General features: G+C 50.4%; 2 pseudogenes; both read right to left on the bottom strand.

The window, feature by feature from the left end:
- Window positions 1-8,289: 8,289 nt before the first annotated feature.
- On the bottom strand, window positions 8,290-24,475 carry LOC132225528 (histone-lysine N-methyltransferase PRDM9-like; annotated as a pseudogene).
- Window positions 24,407-25,032, bottom strand: part of LOC132225611 (histone-lysine N-methyltransferase PRDM7-like) — a 30,178-nt pseudogene continuing 29,552 nt past the window's right edge.

The following is a 25,032-nucleotide window of genomic DNA, read 5'->3' as shown; positions in this document are numbered from 1 at the left end:
GGTGCGGTGGGGGGGACAGAGGGGCGCGGTGGGTGGGTCTGAGGGGCGCGGTCAGGGGGGCCGGGGCCTGCGTGGGCCGGCCGCCGGGCCCCATGGGGGGGGGCATTGGCTCCCCGGCCCACGGCGGGAGCCCGGCGCGGGCTGCCACCCGCCCGTTGCCCTCCAGACCGGCCCGGTGCAGCAGCGGCGGCAGTGGAGTGGGGTGCATGCCCAGGTTCGGGGAGGCCGCCATGCTGCAGTGCGCCGGCCCCATGGGCTGGGCCTGCTCCCCCAGAGCTGGGCTGCTCCACCCGCCGCACCCCGTTTGCTGGGCCTGTGCCGCCCAGATGCGCTGGAGTCCCGGTCTGCCCGCAGGCCAACTGCGGGTGCTGTGCGGGGGGCCATCCTGCCTTGTGGCGAGTTCGAGTGGCAGCAGCAGGAGCCGGACAAGGACTACGCCCTCCATCTTGCCTTGGGTCCTCCATCTTGGGACAGAACCATGTGCTTCCTCACGGGAAGAAGCCGCTGCTAGCCACACCCAGGATTTCTCTGGATTGACCAATGATGATCAAGGGAAGTGCACGCCATCACTATGACCACATCCTGTACCGACTCGTGCCTGGCCAATTGGCAGGGCCCACAGTGCCCTCTCCAGCCCCCACTCCACCCCCCTATAAAACCCCCTCTCTCGGCCACTGGACTTTCCGCTGTGTCGGTGGGTCTGGTGATCGGGGAGCTCAGGTCGGCTTGCATAATAAAGGACTCTTTGCTTTTGCATCAGACTGACTGGCTCCCTGGGGATCTTGGGAACTTTGAAATCTGGGCACAACAGGGGGTCTGAGGGGCGCGGTGGGGGCCGGGGACTGAGGGGCCCGGTGGGGGGTGTGAGGGGCGTGGTGGGGGGTTGAGGGCCCTGGGGGTGGAGATGGAGGCGCCCTGACGTTGGGGGGGCTGTGCCGGGAGGAACCGGGTTCGGGAATGGCACCCGCGATCCCGGAGCAATGCACGCGGGAGGAGGCGCCTCAAGGGCCAGAGACTTCACGGGCTGAGGAGACGGGCCGCGGGACAGGATCCGGGTCTTTCTGGCCAGGAACCTTGGGGAGCTCGGGTGAGAGGATTTGGGCTCCTGCACAGAGATTTGGGGTCTCAAGGACAGGCTTCAGGGTTTCGGGTCTCGGAGGTGGGGATTTGGTCTTTCTGGGGTGCCGTGGTTAGGGAGCCCGGGCTTGGGGTGTGCTGGGACTGAGCTTTGGGGGATTGAGCGTTCCTCTGGGCGCGGAGCCCGGGGGTCCTCCGGGTTAGCGGACTTGGGGTGCCTGGAGGCTGACAGAGTGGGAGCCTCTCGGGAGGACACCCCGGGTCTTCGGCTGGGGGTTGAAGGCCGGCGGCAAAGGGGTTCCCACGCGAGGCACCTGTTTTCCTGTCCGTCTCCCTGCCGCGCTGCGCACCTGGCCGAGGTCCCCTCAAACCCACGCGCTCCCCGCTGCGCGCTCCCGCCCTCAGGTGGTGTGAGACGGGGGAGGGGGAGCTTCCGGCACCCAGAGCGTCAGAGGCAGCCGCCAATCAGTGATGCGGTCACAGGGCCCTGCCTGCCAATGGGCAGTCAGAAACGCGGAAAGGGCGGGGCGCAGGGTGCAGCCTTCCTGCCAGTCAAGGGCAGAATCTTGTGGAAAGAGCCCGCCTTCCGCCCTCAACCCCTGGTGGTGATTGACTACCCAGGGTCCTGCGAGTGCCCGTCAAGAAGCTTTCAGCTGGGCGCAGCTGGGCGGTGTCCAGGGCTCGGATTCCTGTGGTTTCGCGGAGGGACCCCAGGAGCCCGGAGCCCCCGTCCGGGCAGGTGTTGGGGTGCAACATCCTTCCTGCAGCCTGACCCAGTCTGTGTTCCACCCGACGGTATTTAGGTCCCGGACTGCCTGGACTGTCTTCCAGGCGCATGTGTTCGCTTCCTTAGCAAGAGGACCAGGCGGTAGGCGGGGAGTTGCCTTCTGGGAAACAGGGATTCCCACTAGACCAGCGGTTCTCAACCTGTGGGTTGCGACCCCTTTGGGGGTCGAACGACCCTTTCACAGGGGTAGCTTAAGACCATCGAAAAAACACATATATAATTACATATTGTTTTTGTGATGAATCACTATGCTTTAATTATGTTCAGTTTGTCACAATGAAAATACATCCTGCATATCACACATTTACATGACGATTCATAACAGTAGCGACATTACAGTGATGAAGTAGCAACGAAAATAATTTTATGGTTGGGGGTCAGCACAACATGAGGAACTGTACTAAAGGGTCGCGGCATTAGGAAGTTTGAGAACCACTGCCTTAAAGGAAGCTGTCAGCCAATTCCTTTGCGAAAACGATCCTCTGGGTCCCTCTTGTGGCCATTCAAAGAATAACACCTTATGCTTCTGTCCGTGGTTCTGAAATGTTAGCTAATGTCCCATGAATTTGATGGAAAAGTCTACCCAAAAAACCACAAACAAACAAAACCTACAGAAAACCCTACAAAATCATCGAGGCTGTCCAGGGTGCAATTATTCCTTCCCCGGATGGACTGAAGTCACGGGTCTGGCTTTTGCACCCCTTCCTGTCCCAGCCCTGCAGAGGGAGGCCTTGGCTGCTGCACTGACATGGGGAAGCTGTGCGTTCAGTAATTCAGTCCATAACCTAGAGGCTGCCATGATTGGAGCAGTCAGTCCTGGGGCGGCCGCCGTTACCAAGGCAGCCAGTACCGGACAGGTCTCCTTTCCTGAGGCAGCCAGTAACCCGGCGGCCGCTATGATTGCGGCAGCCAGTCCTACAGCGAGGCGCAAGGGTATCGCAAGAACGTGTTATTACCACTAGACTCAGCGGCTTCTGTAGGGCATTACTGAGGCAGCTAGTACTCTGGAGGCTGCAATGATCAATGTAGCCTAGAGGCGGGCATTACTGAGGCAGTCCTTCCCCTGTAGGCTGCCATTATTGATGCAATCAGTACCAGGGAGGCTGTCATTGTTGATGGCACCTCCAGATGCAGGGTATCATGGGAACATGTTAGTAGCGCGAAAAAATTTCAAATTAAACTTTTGTGTTGAAACCCAGTGTGTTTTTTTTAAATATATTTTTATTGATTTCAGAGATGAAGGGAAAGGGATAGAGATGGAAACATCAATGATGAGAGAGAATCATGGATCAGCTGCCTCCTGTATCACCCCCTCCCTACTGGGGATCCAGCCCGCAACCGGGGCATGTGCCCTGACCGGGAATCAAACCAGGGGCCCTTCAATACATAGGTTGACACTCTCCCCACTGAGGCACACTGGCCAGGGCCACAGTGGTTTTTTTTAGAAATATACATTTCTACTAGTTCAGAAAGGAAGAGAGAAAGATCAATGATGAGTGATCATCATAGATTGGCCGCCTTCTGCCAGAAGAAAGAGTGACATTTGCTCTCATCTGCTAAGCAGAAGGAATAGGCCTGGCCAGTGTTGTTCACTGGTTAGACCTTCGGGTGCCCAGGGAAGGGTCGCTGGTGGGATTCCTGGTCCAGAGCACATACCTGGGATGCAGGCTTCATTGCCTGCCCAAGTCTGGGCTCTTGTGGGAGCCAAAGATGCATGTGTCTCTTGCATATTCATGTTTGCGTTTTTGTTTCTTCTCTATCCCCTCCCTCCCTCCCCCCCTCCCTCTGTCAGTAAAAACATATCCTCTGGTAAGAATTAACCAAAACATAAACAAGAAAAACGTACAAAGAAGGAAAAGCTTTGGAGGGTGTGAAAAAGCAGCATACCCCTAAAGAAAGGCACCTTGATGAGCAGAGCATTCAGCTCCGCTGATGTTTTTCCAAGGAATGTGTCTATAAGATAAAAATAAAATGTATGAGTGTCTCTCAGCTGGCAAGATCCTGACACAACACGACGAGGCCATTCTAGCGCGGTCCTTGCAGGGTCTCCCAAGCCACCACGTTGGGGCGAGGCTCTGGGGGTGGGGGGGCGAGGCCGGGACAAGCAGAGGAAAGCGAGGCGTGAAGGAGGCGGGGAATGGACAGAGGAGGGTCCTGCACGTGCTCTCCTCTACTGCGTTGTGTCGCTGCTCCCAGAGTCCCCCACACTGAGAAGATGGGAGCAGACTCACCCGGTGTCAGTGACCGAGGGACATACAGGCTGAGGGACACACAGACTGAGGGACACATAGACCGAGGGACACAGAGACCGAGGGACACACAGATAATCGAGGATGCAGTGGCCTGGAGAGGTGACATCCGGGAACCTGTGACCACTGTGCTGGTTCCTTTTATCCTCCCAGATGTACCTTCTCAGAGGTTTTTGACTCCAGAACCCTGGATTCCATTTCCACAGACAGCACCTACTTCATGGTGACTCTGCCCAAGACCCAAGACCTCTCTGGACATCCATTCACACATCAGTTGTTTGAAAAGTGATCTCAAACTTATTCTATATAGTTATTGTATGTATGAAAAATAAATCCGAGCCAAGCAGTCATCTGTGTGATGTATTCTACATTTGTATTATACATACATTTTATTTTAGAAAACTACATTTCCCGTACAAAGTTGCCTTCCTAAGTGTAATTAAGTGAGCATGTTAAAAACTTTGTAAGAGTGGCCCTAACCGGTTTGGCTCAGTGGATAGAGCGTCGGCCTGCGGACTGAAGGGTCCCAGGTTCGATTCCGGACAAGGGCATGTACCTTGGTTGCGGGCACATCCCCAGTAGGGAGTGTGCAGGAGGCAGCTGATTGATGTTTCTCTCTCACCGATGTTTCTAACTCTCTATCCCTCTCCCTTCCTCTCTGTAAAAAACCAATAAAATATTAAAAAAAAAAACTTTGTAAGAGTGAATGTTTTACTTGGCAAATGTTTAGAAACTTGGTAAGTATTACTGTGTATCGCTGCCCAAGGAACTGTTGGGGGTCATGTGTTGTCACCAAAGCAGAATGTTTGCTAAATGACTGGTCCCCTTGTTGAGACAACCTTCATGGTTTTCCCTTCATTCTGTTATGAACCTATAGGCAGAAGGTAGAAGTAGGCTTGTACTGATGCCACAGCTCCCACCTGCTGTGATGATGGAAACAGGCCTGATGTTCCAAGCAGCATGAGAACACCAGGAAGGTAAAGGCTCTCATCCCCCTGGCATGTAATCTACCCAGCCAGGGCCGCACTGTCTTTGTAGAAAGAGGTCATCCAAATAGCAACACACAGCCCAGCAAGCGAGGCTCAATGAGTGAGTGCTGACCTATGAACCAAGAAGTGCCCTTGATTCCTGGTAAGGCCACCCCCATCACCTGATTGTTTCTCTTTGTCTCCCTGTCCCTCTGTGTGTCAGATCAAGAACAACAGATTTAAAATAAAACTGGAAACTGTCAAATCTGCTCCTATCCTCCTCCCAATAGGTATCAGATTTTACCGAAAACACCCACCACTTGTCTTTCCTAGTCATCGTGAGCATTCCAGTTCATGAATGTTCACAGTATCTCAGTTTAAAACGTGTGTGCACATCTACACCCAAACAGCGGAGCATCGCATCCTGGAGAATTTTCCATTTCCTTCCAAAGGAAGTGAGATGTGTCACACTGGACATGGAAACAAATGGTAGAAAAAGCTGGGCATGAAGTTAAAGGCTAATCATTGCAACCTGGGAAAGATGTATTCAACAAATCAAGGCGTGACTAGTCAAACCAGAACCTTCCTGTATGTGGAGGTTTGGGCACGGGTACACCAACATTTTTAATGTGAATGAGGACTTGATTGTGCAAAGCTTTCCTTCACCCCCTGAGAGATACTCACCGGAGGTGCTGAGCCACTTGGAAATGTGTGGTGTTTCAATGCGATGCTGGGGGTGGGGGTTTGCCCCTCCTGACCTGAGCGAGAGAGCCCACCTTCCAATGTGCACAGGGCCCCTGCTTGGGTGTCAACAGCTCCATGACTGTGGGCTGGCTCCTCCCGAGTCTGCTGAGACCCACAGAAAACAATATCCCAACTGGCAGATTTCTCCTGGTCCTGAGGTGTTTCAGGATTGGGTTAATGTGGGAAAACACGAGTATGAAGGTGAGGCTCAATGGTTGCTTCTGAGAGTTTCAGGTCACCAACCCAAGCCCTCAGTCATTGTAGGGAATGAGGTTTCCATTCTTCACATAGAAATGCCATCATTTTTTTAAATGTATTTTTTATTGATTTCAGATAGAAAGGGAGAAGAAGGGGGGTGGAGAGAGAGAGAGAGAGAGAGAGAGAGAGAGAGAGAGAGAGAGAGAGAGAGAGAGAGAGAAACATCCATGATGGCAGAGAATCATGGATCTGCTGCCTCTTGCAGGCCCCACACTGGGGATCAAGCCCACAACCCGAGCATGTGCCCTGACCAGGAATTGAACCCTGACCTCCTGGTTCATAGGTCGATACTCAAGTGCTGAGCCACGCCAGCCGGGCGGGAGAGGGAAGGTTATGGTCCCAGGTCGTGGGTTTGGGTACCCCCTTCAGGAGCTCTCCTCCAGAAACAGGTTCTGTGCTAGGTCCCTCGGGCTGAGGGGTGACGGGCCCTCACCGCGTGTGCCTGCTCCCTGCATGGACGTCCGCTCTGTTGTAAGAAAAGCGGGGCCTCTGGTTGCTGGGGCCCCATCGCCTCCACAGGCAGATGCTTACCTGTTCCCTGGAGCCTCGCTGGACTCCCACACATGGGCCCATGAGGGTCGGTGCTCCTGGCCTCAGTGGACATTACCTGTGAACCGGTGGCCAGGAATGACCGACACGGCCTGCCTGCTCTGCTCACACGGGTCCATGGCCCATCAGACTCCCCATAAGAAACGTGCAGTTAAGGTTTTCAGACAGGTCAGGGGAGGGTGAGAACCGCAGACCCAGGTACAAGGCCAGGCACCAGGAGCTGCTGCGAGGTGGGCGTCGCACACACTGTGAGGTGAGGTGCACCCAGCAGCTCTCAGCAGGGTGGTGAGGGCCTTTGTCCTGGTCAATCTCAGTGCCACCTGCCCAGGCTTAGTGGGAGGGGGTGGCCGGGGGAGGAGCATGCCTGACCCCACGCCTCCTGCTCAGGCAGCCGAGTCCACGCAGAACAGTGGGGCTGCTTGAGCTCTATACTGGCTCCTCGGCCCCACTCCCTCTGCCGCCCTTGTCCACCTCAAGGCCTGTCAGACGCTGTTCACCGAGAGATGCGTGTTTTAACCACCCTGAGCCAGAGGCACCGGTGCTGACCCCACTCTGAATGACACTCCAAAGCCTGGGTCACCCTCCCGCTTTATAGTTTGGAAAGAGGCACAGAGAATTTGGGGGTCTTGCCTTAGGACACACAGTTGTGAGGGCAGAGCTGAGACTCAAACCCTTGTGGACAGACCTGGCGCCCACATGCTATGCCCCAGGCGAGACTGAGGCAGCACAGGGCCCCTGCTTGGGTGTCCAGACTGAGGCAGCACAGGTGTGTGCACAGGCACACAGGCACACACACACACACACGCACACATATGTACACACACATGCACACACACACCTGCACACACCCTCTCTGACTTTCACCTTTGAGGCTACAGAGGTCTAAGGAATCAGGGGAGGAGCCAGGAGAAGCCAAGGGGTTGGTGGGGTCCTATTCATGTTCCTGGTGAGTGTGTCTCAATCCCTCTCCCTGACGGGGAACTCACTGGACTGACGCCAGATTCCGCCTTCCCGGGTTCAGGTCTGTGGCTGAGGGTTCTTTGAGGCCCTCCTGGAACTCTGCTTTCAGTGATGAGGGGGATGAGGCACGTAGGCTTCAGGTTTGTCTGGACACAAACTTTATTAAAACGAGGCCAAAAGCACCATGAGGGACATTCGTGTTGACATCCCCATAGCACTTACGGAACTGTTTGTCTATTGCCTCTCCTTTTGAAAGCGGAGGATTTGTTTGACCAGTTACTTCTGTACTAATTACACTCTTGGGGAGGGAAAGGGGCCAGCAGGCTTCCTCTAAAGCCCCCTCAGAGCTGGGGTATGAGGTATGCGGTGCCTACACTTGCCCTGTAGCTGCTGAGGTGCAATTTAGGGCTCATGATGCATCCTCCCTGCAAACACCGGGCTTCTCCCCTGAGTGTGTTGTCTGGTGTCTCATGAGATTGGACTTCTGTGTAAAGCCTCGCCCACACTCCCTGCAAACATAGGGCTTCTCCCCTGAGTGTGTTCTCTGGTGTTTGATGAGAACTGACTTATCTCTAAAGCCTCTCCCACACTCCCTACACACATAGGGTTTCTCCCCTGAGTGTGTTCTCTGGTGTTTGATGAGACCTGACTTATCTCTAAAGCCTCTCCCACACTCCCTGCACACATAGGGCTTCTCCCCTGAGTGTGTCCTCTGGTGTTTGATGAGACATGACTTATCTCTAAAGCCTCTCCCACGCTCCCTGCACACATAGGGCTTCTCCCCCGAGTGTGTCCTCTGGTGTTTGATGAGAGATGACTTCTGTGTAAAGCCTCGCCCACACTCCCTACACACATAGGGCTTCTCCCCTGAGTGTGTTCTCTGGTGTTTGATGAGAACTGACTTATCTCTAAAGCCTCTCCCACACTCCCTGCACACATAGGGCTTCTCCCCCGAGTGTGTCCTCTGGTGTTTGATGAGAGATGACTTCTGTGTAAAGCCTCGCCCACACTCCCTACACACATAGGGCTTCTCCCCTGAGTGTGTTCTCTGGTGTTTGATGAGACCTGACTTATCTCTAAAGCCTCTCCCACACTCCCTACACACATAGGGCTTCTCCCCTGAGTGTGTTCTCTGGTATTTGATGATACCTGACTTATCTCTAAAGCCTCTCCCACACTCCCTGCACACATAGGGCTTATCTCCTGAGTGTGTCCTCTGGTGTTTGATGAGACTTGAATTATCTGTAAAGCCTCGCCCACACTCCCTGCAAACATTGGGCTTCTCCCCTGAGTGTGTTCTCTGGTGTTTGATGAGACCTGACTTATCTCTAAAGCCTCTCCCACACTCCCTGCAAACATAGGGCTTCTCCCCTGAGTGTGTTCTCTGGTGCTTGATGAGACCTGACTTATCTCTAAAGCCTCTGCCACACTCCCTGCACACATATGGCTTCTCCCCTGAGTGTGTCCTCTGGTGTTTGATGAGACTTGACTTATCTTTAAAGCCTCGCCCACACTCCCTACACACATAGGGCTTCTCCCCTGAGTGTGTCCTCTGGTGTGTGATGAGAGATGACTTCTGTGTAAATCCTCACCCACACTCCCTGCACACATATGGCTTCTCCCCTGAGTGTGTCCTCTGGTGTCTGATGAGATGTGACTTCCGTGTAAAGCCTTTCCCACACTCGCTGCACACATATGGCTTCTCCCCTGAGTGTGTCCTCTGGTGTCTGATGAGATGTGACTTCCGTGTAAAGCCTTTCCCACACTCCCTGCACACATATGGCTTCTCCCCTGAGTGTGTCCTCTGGTGTGTGTCGATATGTGACTTATCATTGAAGCCTTGCCCACACCCTCCATGATTGATTGTTACAATTTTTGACATTCTTACTCCCACAGATAATTTGCCTGTGTTCTTTGGATTCACGTCCTGGCCTGTGCTGGGCTCTTCCTCCATTATTCTCTCACGCTCACTGGAGCTCCCTATTTGTCTGTTGGGAGGCTTGAAAGAGTCCCTTGAAGTTCCTCTGTGCCTGATCCTTTTAAGCAAAGGTTTGGAAGTTCCTTTGACCTCTTGACCTTCAGCTTTGTCATTCCACCCATGTGGACCAGGATGTTGCTGCTGCTGTTGATTTTGACGCTCTGGGCCGGGTTCCTCTGACTGGAGGTGTTTTCCTGCAGGTGCTGCTGGCAGAATCTCAGAGGGGTGATTGCGTTTCACATGTTGGCTGAGGAATGTCTGACTGGAGAAGGCCACAGAGCAGGAGGGACATGTGTGGATCTCTGGCTTTGGTTCTGCTGAAAGAGAAAGTTTTGGTCAGGGCATGTGTGGGCAAGGCTGCCTGTGCCTTACGCTCTGTCTCCTGGTAAGACCTGTCTCCAGAATCATTCTGTGTTGACAGTGCAAGCTCTGCCTCCCACAAAGTGTTCCTTCACAGTCTACTTTTCTTTTTCTTTGTCTGCACTACTCTTCTTCAGAAATCCAGAGACCCAATATCAAAGTCTTTTCTACAGCCCTGGTCAGTGTGGAACAGTGGATAGAGCCTCAGCCTGTGGACAGAAAGGTCGTGGGTTTGATTCCCATCAAGGGCATGTGCCTTGGTTGCAGGCTTCTACCCGGCCCAGGACCTGGTCAGGGATTGTGCAGGAGGCAACAAATCGATGTGTTCCTCTCACATTGATATTTCTCTCTGTCTTTCCCTCTGTCTTTCACTCTCTATAAAAATCAATGGAAAAATATCCTTGGGTGAGGATTGAAAAGAAAAAAGGTCTTACAGATCAAGGACCATCAGAAGCCATTTGACTCCTTATATGGGTTTGACTATCGTGACATTTCCATATACATGTATCTTCTAAGTCATGTTAAAGAGAAAAACCACAGGCCTGGCCAGGTATCTCACTGGTTGAGCACCAACCCATGAACCAGGTCGTCACCAGTTTGATTCCTGGTCAGGGCACATGCCCAGGTTTTGTGCTCTATCCCAGCAGGAGGCAGCTGATCCATGTTGATATTTCTATCTCTCTCTTCATTTCCCTTCCTCTCTCTCTCAAATCAATAAAAATATTTAAAAATAGAGGAACAATACGCCCCAACTAGCAATTGCTTCTCTCAGTTTTCCACAAATCTTAAAATGGAAATATGTCTTTCCTCACACAGTATTCCTACTTGATTTCTTTCAGTGTTAGCCTATTTCAAATACACTACAAAGTCCTGTTTCAAAATATCTCCCCAACCATGCCCTAGCCAGTTTGGCTCAGTGATAGAGCGTCACCTTGGGGACTCCAGGCTCCTGGGTTAGATTCTAGTCAAGGGCACGTCCCTTGGTTGCAAGCTCAATCCCCAGCCCTGGTTGGGGTGCCCGTGGGAGACAAGCTATTGATGTTTCTCTCTCTGTCTCTCCCCCTTCTACTCTCTCTCAAAAAATAATCAGTGGAAAAATATCCTTGGGTGAGGATTAACAACAACAACAAAAATATTTCCCCAACCTGCTTCTTACACTCCTGACTCCCGTCCCTCTCCAGCCAGTCTGCCTTCCTCTCTCACTTGGAGTTGAAATAATCTCGGAGGGGATTCCCCACTGAAGTTTATTTTCCAAGAAATTTAACAAAGCATAGTTTTAGAACATGCCACTCTGCAGCTGAAAACTGCTCAATTGTCCCGTCTCACTCAAGAAAGTCCCCAGTATCTCAGCTTGGATCATAGGCACTGTATTTCCAGGCTGCTAGGCATCTGTCCAACCTCTGTTCTTACCCTCTGTACCGAGACTGAGACGGGAGTAGCCCTCAGCCAGCTCTACACCCCACCTCTTTCCTTCCCTGCACCAGCCACTCCTTCTGCCTGGGACCTTGTGACACAACTGTTGTAACTGTTGTCTCCTGAGAAAGCCTTCCCTTGACCTTTGCAATCCGACACACCCACCTTCCCCTCACAGTGATCCCTAGGCACTTGTCCTGGGCCCGTTTTCTCCAAAGTGCTAACCACTGTGTAATATTAAGCACATGCACATATGTCTGCCAGGGCTTCCCTCCTTCACCAGCCACCTGCTCAGGAGCAGTGATTCTGATCATCCTGTTGATCTGTATTTCCAGCTCCCAGAACTCTGGGTGGCACCGCGTAGGAATTCACATGGCAAGTCACAAAATAATGAATGAATGCATGATAACACACACATTTCATTTAGAAATATGCAGTAAATGAAGAAGAAACAGCTAAAGTGTTAAAAAAAAACAAACAAAACAGCAACCCACAAACAACCACCTTGATAAGAGAGCTGGCTAAGTGCCTGAAACCTTTTTTTTTTTTTTTTTTTTTTTTTGCCTCTAACCCTTTCAGCACTATATGATGCTGTGTATTTTGTGCATGAAGAATTTTTTAAAATGGAACAAATATAGCCCCTGGCCAGTGTGGCTCAGTTCGTTGAGCATTGTCCCATTCACCCAGAGGTAGCCAGTTTGATTCCTGGTCAGGGCACATGTCTGGGTGGTGGACTTGATCCCCAGTAGGGATAATGAAGGAGGCAGCAGATTAATATTTCTCTCCCTCTCCCTTCATCTCTGTCTCTAAAACCAATAAAAGCATATTTTTAAAAATTAGAACAAAAATAAAAATATTAAAATTGTTCCTAAGAATCAAAAACCTATGTGATGAGCCATCAATTTCTGCAGCATCTGATTTGAAGCTTTGCTGACTCTAGAGTGGAGTTTACTCTACTTGAGAGTTGGAGCATGAAAACTTCTAAGAATTCTTTCTTTCCATGTTGAAGAAGAGTGGTGCCCACCTCTCCCGGCCACAAGCTCTGTCTTCCACTTGCTGCCCCTCTTGATGCCCAGCTTTTGGCCATACTCTTCTCCATACCAGACCAGCAGCTCACAGCCCTTCCTCACGACCCGGCAGGTTCGGTAGAAAATCTGCCTGTGATATTGAAAGGCCACCAGGTTCTGTTCTTGGTCATCCCGGGCGCAGTTCACATACCTGGCGTTGAGGCAGATGAAAGGAAAGAAAAGCACAGGCGATGAGTTTCCACTACCTGTCATATTCGTGCCCAGCTCCTCACTGAAGCTTAAGGCCCTCAGCACTGATGGCACCCACACCCATGCTCCTGGGGAAACTTCTGTTCAATGTCCAAGCCTCTGTCACAATGTCATGTGAATTCCTGTCTCTAAGTCCTGCTCACAGTGCTCATCCTGCCTAATGCCATTTCCAAAGCCTCATTGCAGACTTCCCCATCAAACCTGGTGACCTCTAGCTTCTCTAAGCTGTAAGTCAGGTTCGGTGTTACACCACAGAACTCGGGGCTTGATCTAGGACTCACATCATTCAACACTCAGTCCAAGTCTACCTTCTCTTCAGAGGCCTTTGTCGAGTCTCCCCACACTTTATTGAAGGCATCATTCAGTTGCCTCCCCCAGGTTCCCACAGAAACGTGGAGGTCTCTCTGTCTTAGAAAAATAACACAGAACAATAGTAGTTTATTCATAATCTGTCTCCCCTGACACAAGAGAGCCCCTCAGGAAAGGGCCATGAGCACTATTACTCTGCAGGCTCCAACACCCAGTTGTAGTTAGAACTGAGTCTGGGATGATGTGCTGCCCTCACAGGTTTAGACTATCCTTAGTTCAAGGCTATCTGGGCACTGGGCACTTCTTGAAAAATAGGAAAATTAGAGTTAAATGTTTATGAAATAAAATGTTTCATGTCCGTCTGCAGTAAGTCCTCCCTAGGGTCATGGATTGTGTAATCTGTGTAAGTAATGGATTCCTTCCTCTAAACTGGAACATAGTAGGTGTTTAACTAATGTCCATTAGATAAATCACAGAGTAATACAGGGTCCTCAAGGTTTTCCCAGTCAGTGCCCAAACCAGAGACTTCTATTTTGAGGACATATGCTATACTTTTACCTCCTTTTTTCCTAAATGTCTCTAGATGTTAAAGATCACTGTATGGAGAAAAAAGGGGAACAGAGAACTGAGGGAGACCATTAGGGAGGCATGATGGGAAGGACAGACATGTGGGTTGTGAGGCATGAGTATCCTCTCTGGCACCCAGAAGCCTAGTGACCTTACCTCATCCAGTTGGCCTGAGATGTATCCTTTCCATCCACATACTCATAGCAGTTTCTCCCTTTGGTGATCTGCATTTCAGGAAAAGAAGTTAAAGGCCGTGTGTGTGTGTGTGTGTGTGTGTGTGTGTGTGTGTGTGTGTGTGTGTGTGTGGTTGTGTGTATATAATAGAAGAATTACTTTATTCTACTGTCATCAAATCTCTTTCAGCCTGCATGGTGATTCAACTGCCAATGGTGATCACAGGATATTTTTCTTACTCATTATCTACACGTCGGAATTGATTTGTCCACTAAGCAGGAGCCCCCAAGGGAGGAGTCTGTACCACTTTGCTCCCATTTACCCTCTGATCCTTAGAGAGGAGCTCCATGTTCATGCAAAGTCCACCCAGTACACAGAGCTAACTAACCATATGGTCCCCATCCATGTCCTAGCATGTAGAAGGTGGGGGCCCCCCAAGCCACAGGAGGGACGGGGAAGCCAGAGGACAGGGAAGAGGTAAAGTTCTCACCAGCCAGGAGTAGCCGTTGTTGGCTGTGGCTTCATCTTCTGTGATCTGACCCTCATAAGGGCCAAAGTGCAGGCCCTCGGGCAGATCACATTCCTCATTCCACACTCCAAGCCCAGCCTCAGGGATGCCTGATGGTCCGATTCTCAACCCAGGGGGCAGAGTGAGGGCTGAGCGGTTGGCATGCCCCTTGTCCGCGGCACTGTCTTTTACAAACGTAGGAGGCCCATGCACAGCACAGCTGTCAATGAAGAAGTTCTGACACTTCTCACAATCTGGAGGCAAGAGCAACAGGGAAGAGGGAGGATGCAGTGCATGTTCCTGGACATGAAGAGCTTCGGAAAGAGCTCACATCAGTGAGCCTCAATCCTGTACTCCCGGTCACGAGAGGAAGGGAATGATTTGGGCACCCAAAGACCAAGTGAAATTCTTGCATCAAGACATAACATGCTCCTTGGTGAGGGTGAGCTTACATAGGTAGTCATCGTCCTGGGGCTCGCTGACCTCTTGGTAGACACAACACTTCCTCTCTCGTAGGCTATACATCTTCACTTCGATCTCCTTTCTCCTGAGGTCTACATGGGAGAAGGGCAGGTGACTGAGGGGATGAGGTGGGGAACATTAGTCCCTATCTTATGAGAAAACACACAATGTCCTACCATCAAATGATCGCCTGTTCTATTATAGTATGTGGTATTTTCCTCCATTAACTAAAAGACTAGCACTCCACACTGACTATTGGTGGCTGATTCAATTTTAGTTTCTAGATGATCCCATTCTGAGGTTCAACCTCCCAAGCTTTGGTCATTCATAAAGTATGTATTGAGGGAACATTATGCGTTAGGCACTGAGTAAAGACCTGGGCACACAACACCAAGAGAATATGGTTGCTATTATCACAGATGGATTTATTGGACAACTTGCATGTGTCAATTGTTTAAGGTTTAATTTAATGCTATCAAACTTTATGTGGCCCATGTTTCCTTATGTTCACTTTACACATTAGCATTCAGGAGCTCAGAGAGTTGGTAAGATTAGCTCAAAGCTTCAGCGCTCACTCCAGTTTCAAATCCAGGCCTATGCAAAGTCCACCCCACATACCTAGGCTATACTGATTAGCCTTTCTAGAAGAATTAGTGAAACTGAAATCTCCAAATTATGTAACTTACCCAATTTCGATCTAGGGTGCTGTCCAGAGGGACTTGCTTCTCCAGGAGGGGGCACTGGTTTCTGAGTCTGCTCTGAGCCACTGGTGGTCAACAAATTTGCTGTTCCTGACAATTCCTTCAAAATAGACTCATTACTTAATGACGTCCTGGACTTTGCCTTCAATGTGGAAGTCCCATATTAAAAGGTAACATGCATTTATTTAATTATGTAGGGTTTATGATATATTTTCACATACATGACTTCAATGAACACTTCAACAACTCTGAAATACCTGGGAAGTATGAATATTAGAGGAAAAAGAAATGGCCAATGTGGGTTGTGAATTGAAGACTAGAACCCGTGCCTTAAGGATCTTTTTTTTTTATAGAACAGTGAGAGTGAAAGATACTGGTAAGAAAATAAGTCATAGTTGGGCCCTAACCAGTGTAGCTCAGTTGATAGAGTGTCAGCCTGCGGATTGAAGGGTCCTTAGTTCTATTCCGATCAAGGGCCAGTGACTTGGTTGCAGGATCCTCCTCCCTGGCCCATGCCCTGGTCTGGACTTATGCAGGAGGCAACCAATCAATGTGTCTCTCACATTGATATTTCTCTCTGTCTCTCCCTCTCTCTTCTATTCTCCCTAAAAATCAATGAGAAAATATCCTTGGGTGAGGATTAAGAATAAAAAAGAAAGAAAGAAAAATAGTTGGCAGAGCCCTGGCTGGTGTAGCTCAGTTGGTTGAACTGAAGGGTTGCCGGTTCCATTCCCGGTCATGGTACATGTCCTGGTTATGGGTTAGATCCCAGGTGGGGGTCTGTGTAGGAGGCAACCGATCCATGTTTTTCTCTCTCACTGATGCTTCTCTCCCTCTCCCTTCCTCTTTCTCTCTAAAATCAATAAAAACATATATTTTTAAAAAGAAATGGCTGGCAGAAACCTATCATGAAAATAAGGAAAATTATGCTAAAACTAGAGACCCAGTGCACGAATTCATGCACCAGCGGGGTCCCTCATCCTGGCCTGTGGGATCAGGCCAAAACTGGCGCTCCGACATTCCCCGAGAGGTCCTGGATTGCGAGAGGGCACAGGCTAGGCTGAGGGACCCCACTGGGGCACGATCGGGGCTGGGGAGGGACGCGGGAGGTTGGCCAGCTGGGGAGGAACCGCAGGAGGACTCCAGGGTGTGTCCGGCCATCTCGCTCAGTCCTGATCAGCTGGACCCCAGCAGCAAGCTAACCTATAGGTCAGAGCGTCTTCCTCCTGGTGATCAGTGCACGTCATAGCAACTGGTCTACCGGTTGACTGTCTGCCCCTTGGTGGTCAGTGCACATCATAGCGAGCAGTTAGTGGCATTAGCATGTCATCATCATATTATGCTTTGATTGGTTGAACGGGCGACTGGACACTTAGCATATTATATAGGATGTGCAAATTACTATATCACGGAAAGAATATTTGTAATTAGAGTAGTTGGATCCCACCAATTCTGTTTGAATAAGGTTGTGCTACTAGCTAGTTCTCTTCATTTTTCCTGACCTATAACATGCTAATTCTTAATGTTATAATGAACATGACATATAACGGTGTTCACCAAAGTGTTCTGTGAGCTCTTTGATACAGTGTGAATGTCAAATTACAGTCCTGCTATCAATGTACCTCTCAGTCGTCTCTGTATTTGAAATCACATGTAAATTATCTTCATTATTTTTTGACCCTATTCTAGTTTAATTTGTAAATTTTAAAGCACTCTTTCAGCCAACATTCAGGGGCCCTCAGGGACCCTGAGCTGGGCCTGGGACTTCTGGAAGAGAAAAATCTGCTGTGAACCAAAGAGCTCACAATGCAGACGTAGGCAGGCGGAGCAAATGATTCAAACAAGATGACACTGGCCTAATTAGAGCTCAGAGAAAGAAGCCATGCTTCTTACTGGAATGAGCATTCAAAACCAGTTCCAGATGGATGAGCTTCTATTGAATAGTGTGTCATCTCTATGAAGTTCTTAAGTCACTTTATTTATTGTTTCTCAATTGTCAAACCTGAAGCTCCCCAGAGTTGAGAGATGCTTTCTTTTATTTGACCAGGAGGCTCTGATGCTGTGGTTCCTATGTCCTTCTTCATGGGGGACCATGCACCGTGCAAACTGCCTATATGTCAGTAAGCTTCCGCGAGTCGGAAGTCTTAGTGCATCTCTCACGGCAGCATAGTGTTTGGAATCATCAGTCAGTGAAAGATGTAATCATGTATGGATAAGACAGTGGAAACTGCATAAAAGTATGGAAATTTTAATGAGCTTGTAAGTGGTTTAGAGATGAAGCTATGGATTAGAGTGCATGCCCACCAATACTGTGATCTCAGACATATAATCAAACACTTGTATATGTCTGAAACCTCAGTTTCCTCATCAGAAACGGTGATAGTTATAGTACCTACCTCATAGGGTTGTGGTAAGGTTTAAGTGAGTTTATTCACGTAGAATTCTTAGAGTCTGAAGCATTGTGAAGATAAAACCCGTGGCAGCTCCTATTGTAGCTGATGTTATTAACGACTGAGATGATATTGGGCATTTTGTTGAAGAGGTCAGGAAAGAAAGGTGGCAGTTTCTAGGCTGCACTCTGATTTTTTCTCCTCTTCCCTGCATTTGCATCCAGGAGGAAGAATTTCTTTTCAACAGGATTTGGGGAATACTCACCTTCTGATGTTTATTCTGTTCCATTCTGAAGGCCACCCAAGAAGGTTTAGCTAAAAGATGGTGAGAAATCAATAATACATATAAGTTCAGAGAGGAAGGGAGAGGGCGAGGGAGAGAGAGAGAAACATCAATGATGATAGAGAATCATGGATTAGCTGTCTCCTGAACACCCCACAGCAGGGATCGAGCGCACAACCTGGGCATGTCCCCTGACTGGGAATCGAACTGCGACTTCGTGGTTCATAGGTCGTTGCTCAATCTCTGAGCCACGCCTGCCGGGTCAGAAATCATTTTTGGTTGGTAATTATTTCAAAATCTGGGGATTCTTATTTTTTCAGAATTCTGAATCAGAGAGTGATCTAAGGACAGACCAAGGATGATTGGAAATGTTTTTTGATGTTTCATTAGGCTTATGCTTTTATTAGGAGCATCAGCTAATTTTCTTAAAATGTTTAAAAATAGACAAAACCCCATCTGTACTTCATCCTCTGTTCAATATATATATATATATATATATATATATATATATATATTTAAATTGGCCTAGCCGTGGCTGGGTGGCTCAGTTGGTTGGAGTATTGTCTCTTACACCACAAGGTTTCAGGTTTGATCTGTATTGGGGTGTACACGGGAGGCAACGGATAAATGTTCCTCTCTCACATTGATGTTTCTGTCTCCCTTTCTGTCTCTCTCCTTTCCTCCCTCTAAATTCAATGAATATCCTTGGGTGAGGATTTAAAAAATAAAATTGCCCTAAACAGCAAAAAAAAAAAAAATTGGCCTTTCATGACACACATATAATGACAGTCACGTAACTGCAAAGAATCTCTACTCTGCAACCTGGCCCTTTCTCCTCTCTGCCTTCTGTCTTCACACTGGCCTTGTCCAGTCCAATGGCACCAGGACCACCTTGCCTCCTTTCTTTCTTATCCTTCCTCCTTTGCACATGTGGACTGTGCCACCTTTCCTAATCACTAGATTCTGATCAGCATCACACAGTCTTAGGAACAAAGACTCAGGTCTAGTCACCACAGAAACAGAGTTTCGGGCAAGTTAGAGATAACGTCGTGACTTCAGCTATGTTCCAACCTCAGACCCATGGAACTACAGACCCTACCAACCTGACTTTCATGAAACCTGGCAGATGATGCCATGGCTGACATGGAACCTGATACAACAGTGAACTACTTCCTACCCTGGCCCACAACCCAACCCCCTAACTACCATGAGTAATAATTTTCCCATATGTCCCCATGCAGGTCTTAGAGCACTGCTCACCCGTCAGACCTTCCTCCTTCTATGTGATGACAACTCTTCTGAATTAGTTATTTTTTACTCACTTTTATATTTTTGTATACTTGTTTGTTAATGTTCTATATCTATATAATTATATTATTATTCTTTATTTTATTTTATCTTATTTTTTGTTGATCTGTTTCTTATCAGTTTGTAAGTACTAGGTGAATTAGGTTAGTACATTTATTCCTCTTTTTTTCCCCCATAACTCCCCTCTTCCCAGTTCCCACCCCACCCTCCGCCCTCACTCCCCACCCACTGTTCTCATCCATAGTTGCACGTTTTTTGTCCAGTTTTTTCCCGCATCTCCTACGCCCCTTTCCCCCCAAGAATAGTCAGTCCCTTCTCTTTCTATGTCCCTGATTCTATTGTGATCACCAGATTATTTGTTCACTTGATTCTTAGATTCACTTGTTGATAGATGCATGTTTGTTGTTCATAATTTGTATCTTTACCTTTTTTCTTCTTCTTCCTCTTCTTAAAGGATACCTTTCAGCATTTCATATAATACTGGTTTGGTGGTGATGAACTCCTTTAGCTTTTCCTTATCTGTGAAGCTCTTTATCTGACCTTCAGTTCTGAATGATAGCTTTGCTGGATAAAGTAATCTTGGTTGTAGGTACTTGGTATTCATCACTTTGAATATTTCTTGCCATTCCCTTCTGGCCTGCAAAGTTTCTGTTGAGAAATGAGCTGACAGCCGTATGGGTATTCCCTTGTAGGTAACTGAGTTTCTTTCTCTTGCTGCTTTTAGGATTTTCTCTTTGTCTTTTGCTCTTGGCATTTTAATTATGATGTGTCTTGGTGTGGCGCTCTTTGGATTCCTTTTGTTTGGGTTCTCTGCGCTTCCTGGATGTGTAAGTCTATTTCTTTCACCAGGTGGGGGAAGTTTTCTGTCATTATTTCTTCAAATAGGTTTTCAATATCTTGCTCTCTCTCATCTTCTGGCACCCCTATAATTCTGATGTTGGTACGCTTGAAGCTGTCCCAGAGGCTCCTTACACTATCTTCATATTTTCAGATTCTTTTTTCATTTTGCTTTTCCAGTTGTGTGTTTTTTGCTTCTTCGCATTTCGAATCTTTGACTTGATTCTTGCGCTCCTCTGGTCTGCTGTGGGGTGTCTGTACAATATTCTTTATTTCAGTCAGTGTATGCTTAATTTCTAGTTGGTTCTTTATCACAATATCGACGATCTCATTAGATTTCTTGAGAATCTCACTACATTTATCAGCGGTCTCACCAGTCTTTTCGAGGGCCTTACTCAGTTTATCGGCAGCTTCTAGACAGTTCTTGAGAGACCTTAAAAGTGTGGTTTTGAGCTCTATATCTTCCATTTCTGACATTTGCATCCTGTTTCTTTGTCTCCGCATTTTTTTATCTTTTCTTGGTGCACCCCCTAGTGGTCTTTGTGCGCAGTCTTGTTGTAGTTAAGCCTTGATTGTTGTCGGTTGGCAATACCGGGGGTGATTTGACCTCCAGGCTAACTGGCTATGAGACTCAGCTGTGTCTGCAGTGGGAGAGCTTCTGTGCTGGATCTCTAGGGCGGTGCTAATCTAGCGTTTGCCTGAGGCTATGCGGCAAATGGCTCTGCGCAGGGCTTGGGCGGGGCGGGTCCCCGGGGATCTACAGGGCGGGCTGCAGCGCGCAGTTATGGCTGCTCTCAGTTCCATCCCTAGGGGCTCTGCCTCACAGACTCCCAGCAACTGCTGCAAACCTCGGAGAGAAAGCTGCCTTCGAGTTCCGACCGAAGCCAGACAGTCCCGCTTCTCCTGTTTGAATCTGGGTCCCTAGAGACTCGCCTGGATCTGGAGCTCAGAGTCAGAAACTCCCTCCCGATTGAAAACAACAACCGCACACTCCGAACCTGAGTATTTCACTTCAGCACTGCGCCTCCTCTGAGTCTGGGTATGATATTCTCTTTCCTCCTAGTTGTAGAATTTCCACTCAGCTAGCCTTCCTGTGGTCCTGGATGATGTCCGTTCTGTCTTTTAGGTGTACCCTTGAATTGGTTGTTCGAGGCAGCAATCTCCTGCGTTAACCTATGCCGCCATCTTGGTTTCCAGGCTTTATCTTATTTTTTTCCATCACCATTTATCGCCCTCTACTATTATCTTTTAATCCTCACGTGAGAATATATGTTTATTGATTTTAGAGAGAGAGGAAGAGAAAGAAAGAGAGGGAAACATAGATATGAGAGAGAAACATTGATCACTTGTAGCCCATACACACCCCTACTGGGGGTGGAACCCAAAAATTTTTGGTGTATGGGAGGATGCTCCAACCAACTGAGGCACCAAGCAATGGCTATTTATTTATTTTTATTTTGAAAGAATGTTTATTAAAGCTGGGGACAGTGAAACAAGGAAGGACTTAGGATAGAAGCAGCAGCAGGAGAGCGCCTAGGCTGGGCTGCTGTGTTGCTCTAGAAAGGTTAAAGGAAAGAATTCAGCCTAGGCAGGCTGCTTTGGCTCATTGGAAAGTCATAGCAAAGGGGCCTTGGAGCCAGGTTCAGGGGGTTAGCCTGAATGACCTGCCACTGCCCATACTCCCTGGTGCAAGTCTCCTGGGTCTCTTAGTTTAGGAGATGCACACCTAGTGGGGGGGGAGTAGAGGGGAAAGGGTGAGGGGTGTGTGTGCTCCCAGAGAGAGAACAGCTTAAGAAAATTATATATATATATATATATATATATATATATATATATATATATATATCCTATCTAATAAAAGAGAAACATGGTAATTGGCATACGACCACTACCCTTCCCATTGGCTAATCAGGGCAATTTGCAAATTAACTGCCAGCCAAGATGGCGGCCGGCAGCCAGGCAGCTTGAAACTAACATGAGGCTTGCTTGCTTCAGTGACAGAGGACTCCAAAATTCCCTGCCTGCCGCTGCAGGCCTCTGACCTGCAACTGTAAGCAACTATGTAACAAATATAGAAGCTAAACAAAACCCCAGAAACCTGCTTTAGTCCTGGGCTTCAGCCAGCAGGATCACAGCATTGTAAGCAAAGGCCAGAAACCTACTTTCACCAGTGGAGGCCTAAGAGCTGGAGCCAAACCTCAGAGCTAAAGCTGGCCCAGAATAAAAAAAAAAAAAGAAAAGAAAAAAAGGAGTGGTTGGGAGCTTCAGTCACCCCCAGCCTGAAAACAGCCCTCAGCCCCTCACCCAGACTGGCCAGGCACCCCAGTGGGGACCCCCACCCTGATCCAGGACACCCTTCAGGGCAAACCAGCCAGCCCCACCCATGCACCAGGCCTCTATCCTATATAGTAAAAGGGTAATATGCCTCCCGGCACCGGGATCAGTGTGACGGGGGCAGCGCCCAAACCCACTGATCGCCCTGCGGCTCTGTGTGTGACAGGGGCCGGGGCCACAATCCCCCAGCCTCCACATGGGCCCTGCTCTGTGTGTGACGGCGTAGAGCCATAACCTCCCCATCGGCCCTGCCCTGAGTGTCAGAGTGGCGACGCCCCAACACCCTGATCAGCCCTGCTCTGTGGGTGATAGAGGGCCGCACCCCAAACCCCTGATGGGCCCTGCTCTGGGAGTGACAGGGAGCAGCGCCCCAACCCCCTGATTGGCCCTGCTCTGTGCGTAACAGGGTACAGAGCCCCAACCCCCCTGATAGGCCCTGCTCTGTGAGTGACAGGGGGCAGTGCCCCAACCCCTGATTGGCCCTGCTCTGTGTGTGACAGGGGGTGGTGCCGCAACCTTCCCATCGACCCTGCCTTGAGTGTGACAGGGGGCGGTGCCCCAACCCCCCAATCGGCCCTACCCTGAGCGTGACTGAGGGTGGCATCGCAACCTCCCGATCGCCCTGCTCTGTGCATGACAGGGGGCGGCACCCCAATTCCCCAATCAGCCCTGCTCTGAGCCCAACCAGGGGCTGCACCTAGGGATTGGGACTGCCCTCTGCCACCCGGGAGCAGGCCTAAGCCAGCAGGACGTTATCTCCCAAGGCGTCCCAGACTGTGAGAGGGCACAGGCCGGGCTGAGGGACCCCCCCCCCCCCAATGCACAAATTTTTGTGCCCCGGGCCTCTAGTATATATATACTAGAGCACCATTGCAGGAAATTTATAAATTTATGTACCGGGAATGGCGGCCGGGGGGGGGGGAGGGGGATTCCTCACCCCGGCCTGTGCCCTCTGTGCCTCTGACAGTCTGGGAGCCCTGCGATCCATCGCCTTCAGATGGAGGACTGGTTCAGCAGCCCCAGCTGTGCATTGGTGGCCTGGGCCTCCCTCTTTGGGGTGACGGGGAGCCCCCATTGATCACCCAGTGGCTAGTGGCTAGTGGCCTGGGCCTTTCTCTGCAGGGCATCATGGGGGATGGTGGGGCCGGACCAATTGTGTTTTACAGGCCTTGGCTGGCCTGACGCCAGTGGGTGTCAGAGCCTGGTCATCTGGCCAGTCCTTCAGCTGGTCCTCCCTGGATTTGCATATTATGGTTTTATTATTGTAGATTTGGGGGGTGGGTCTGGGTGAAGGTGAGAAAAGGGCGAGAAATGGGGGAACTTCTGTGATAGTGTCAACACTAAATCTGTATATAATTATTGTTACACATTGAAAGAGGTTCTCTGACCCTGGCCAGTGTGGCTAAGTGGTTGAGCCTCGACCTATGAACCGTGAGGTGGGGGGCCGGCAGGAGGCAGCGATGGAGGTTCCTCTCTCTCTCACTCTCTCTCTCTCTGTAAAATAAATGATTCATAAAAAGGGGTTTATGTGAACAGCCCCTGGTGTGTAACTGCTCTGCCTCTTGCTCCTCCCCGGTAACTCCTGAGAGCCCGCCCGACCAACACCTGGTCGGGGTCAGGCACCTGCACGCCCTCCGCCCGCACCTCGCGGCCTCGGGGTCCACTCTTCATCCGAGTCCTCGGAGTCCTCCGCCCCGTGCCTGGCTGTTCTGCCGCGGCGACTCATGAAGGCGGGTCGAGGGGCCCTGAGACCTGGAAGGAGAGAAAGAAAGAGTCTGTCCTGCGGGCGAAGAGCTGAGGGATGAACAGCAGAGCCAGCGCCGAGCGGGGCGGAGCCGGGGCCCTGGACGGAGCCCCCCAACCCCCCGCGGCCCCGCCACCCCCTCCCGGTCACCAATGCTGAGGAGCGCCTCCTAGTTGCTCTTCACGTTCCGGTGCCGGGCTCGCTCCCAGGCGCCCATCTGCGCCCACTCCTCCCGGGAGAAGTAGTGGGCCCACTCCTCCCGGGAGAAGTAGATGGACACGTCCCTGCAGGCGGCCCTGGGCTGGAGGAGAGACCGTCCGTCCGCCCCGGCCCGAGGGGGGGCGCCCCGCCTCCACCCCGTCCCCACCCCCGTCCCCACCTCCACTCCCGTGGACCCCCTCACCTTGGTTCTGTGCCCTGCTCTCCCCGCCTCCTCTCGGGCCGCTCCTGGGGGTCCCTGTCGGGGTTTATGGTGCCGCCAGCCCAGTCCCAGCAGGAGGCCGCAGTGCCTGTGTGAGGAGGAGGCGCTGACGAACCCGCTCCTGCCTCAGTACAGACTGGGACCGGGACCAGGTGGCCAGGGCCACAGCCATTAAGACCCACCAGGGGGCGCCTCCTTCCCTGGGAGGCTGGGGCGGTCTCAGGGGGCGACTGAGGGGCGCGGTCAGGAGTCTGAGGGGCGGGGTCGGGGGGGGACTGAGGGGCGAGGTGGGGGGTGTGAGGGGCGCGGTGGGGGGTGTGAGGGGCGCGGTCAGGAGTCTGAGGGGCGTGGTGGGGGGGGACTGAGGGGCGCGG

The sequence above is a fragment of the Myotis daubentonii genome, chromosome Y (genome assembly GCF_963259705.1).
Source record: "Myotis daubentonii chromosome Y, mMyoDau2.1, whole genome shotgun sequence".
NCBI classification, from domain to species: Eukaryota; Metazoa; Chordata; class Mammalia; order Chiroptera; family Vespertilionidae; genus Myotis; species Myotis daubentonii.
Note: the sequence above shows the minus strand (reverse complement) of the source record. Positions and strands in the feature narration are given on the sequence as shown.